Here is a 2282-nt window from a genome sequence, read left to right on the forward strand (position 1 = left end):
CTATCAAACAGCATTGATGTAGGTTATGTGCTGGTTGGAAAATGTTTACCCAACTGCTGCTAGTAGGGCTGGAATTTCCACAAAGGCAACGCGCCGATTGACGTCTTTCGTCTATTTTTACAGTTGCTCTCCAATTTGTTAAACTAAAACCCTAAATCAAGGCTAGAAACGCCTGTCAGGGAGTGTATTCCTTTACAGCTGTGCAAAAAACAACCAGCATTGGGTACAGTTATTGTTAAGTCAGAGTTAACTCGTTGGACTTGAGGAAATTTAAACAGACTTCCAGGTAAGAGAGCTATTCAACATCGTTAGAGGATTTTAAGCTTAAGCTTGAAAACTTGAAAGGTTCACCTTGATGTTCTTTCTTAACTAAACGGATGCTCAGTAATATGCTTTGGGTTTAGGAGTTAAATGGTATCCAATGGACTTTTGTTAATTTCCAGGACGGGTTAAGCTTAACGCCTTCGAGCCTTGTTCTTCTTCCTTGGCACTACAACCTCGAGATGAATCCTCGAGCCTGCCATTTCCGGCTTTCACTGACTTATTTTTATCCGTAAGGGGACAATCCCGGTCCTGCCATGTGAAGACCAGCGCCGTTTTCGCCTCGGCCACCGGATCGCCCCAAGCCTACTACGGACATAAAATAGGAGAGATCAACTCTTCTGAAAGGGTCCCATCTATACTTATTGAATCCCAATCGCACATGTATCACAAGCATTTTTAAATCGGTATACATGGATTTATCCACCAAGCCCTCTTTCGATAGAAAGTTCTACACGCGAAGCGTTTCTTCGAGATTTTGCTGCTCCAACAAAAGAAAAAAAGCCATTTAACTGCTGCGCTCCCATTCAAATGTTTACTCCGCTTATGAAACAGGAACACGATTGACGTCATTCGCTGTTTGTTTAGCACTTGTTTGAAGGACATTGGAGCACACTGCCAGTTGCCACATTTTAACTTTGGCTAAGTTTGCCAAATTCGGATTCAAGTACGATCGGCGCGATTAGATGCATTCACCTGCGCAAACACAACACAAGAAGGCTTGGCTGCGCGTTGCTTGTGTGCTCAAGTTTTTTTTGTGTGTGTGTGCGTTTTTGTTTTGTTTTTGTCAGTCAAACAGGCAGTGTTTGTTTGGTGAAGTAATATGAGAAGCAGAGTGAATAAATAATTTGAAGCATGCATGATGTAGGAGACTTTTTTAATACAACATTGTGTGTGTGTTAATTTAATTAAACAATGTCTGGCTTTTATTAAGCTGCCTTTACCCATCTTTTTACCTGCCCAGTAAACAATGCACAGGCAATGATGATACAGCGGAAAGGCAGAAAACCATAAAGCTAAATGCTTGGAGTGAAGCAACCCTACCCACCACCAGGCTCAGCGTTGCAGTTCCTCCAGAAACCGGACACTAACCAAACCACGGACGGAATTACCACGGCAGCAAGACTCGTGGCGTAATGGCGTTGGTTAGCATTTGCCCAACTGCAGCAGCAGCACCGACAGAAGCCGCCACCCCCTAATGAGCTACACCGCGGTGGTCGCCTGTATCGAGAGTAATTTATTTTGAACAGAAAATTCCAGGTGACCATTAAACTAATTAAACGGTACCGAAGCGCATCTCACCTGGCCCGACCTTTGCCCCCGTCCCGCCCGTCTACGTCTTTCCGACACCACTGTCAAGGATGTCTGCTCAAGCAGCAGAGCACTATCTCGTTCATCCTCAACTCAACTCAACTCAACTCGGTTGTATCCCTTTTATCCTACCTTCATCGAGATTATGTAGTGTTGGGTATCGTTTTTACCTTTCTTTTTGTGCTTCTTCTACAGTAAACATCCTGTTTGTGCAGAAGCACCTTTCTTTGCGGTCCACCAAGAACGCTGATGCATCGTGTGCGACCAAAACGAGAAAGGTGGCAATTTTCGCGTAAAACTTGTGCTCGTGTATGGTCAAAGTGTCATATTTTTGTTTCGTTTTGCCCGGTTGGAGTAGCACTGCTGCACCATTTCACGATGATTGTATTGCTGACTTGGCCACTGACCACTGGTTTCCAGTGGTCCGAGCACAGCAATAAGAAACCACCAAATGATAGACGATCTGGCGGGCGATCGGTATGTTGCCAGCCCGTTTTTACCTACGCGAACGGATATCGGGTGAGCTATCTCACCTGTTTACGTTTAGATGTTTTGTTTACGCTTAGACGTCACACCATACTTGACGAAAGCTAGTTTCGTCAAGTTTTTGATAAACGAAATATTTCAAGGATACAGTGAGTAAGGATGAG

This window comes from Anopheles stephensi, chromosome 2 (assembly GCF_013141755.1).
Source record: "Anopheles stephensi strain Indian chromosome 2, UCI_ANSTEP_V1.0, whole genome shotgun sequence".
Classification (NCBI taxonomy): Eukaryota; Metazoa; Arthropoda; class Insecta; order Diptera; family Culicidae; genus Anopheles; species Anopheles stephensi.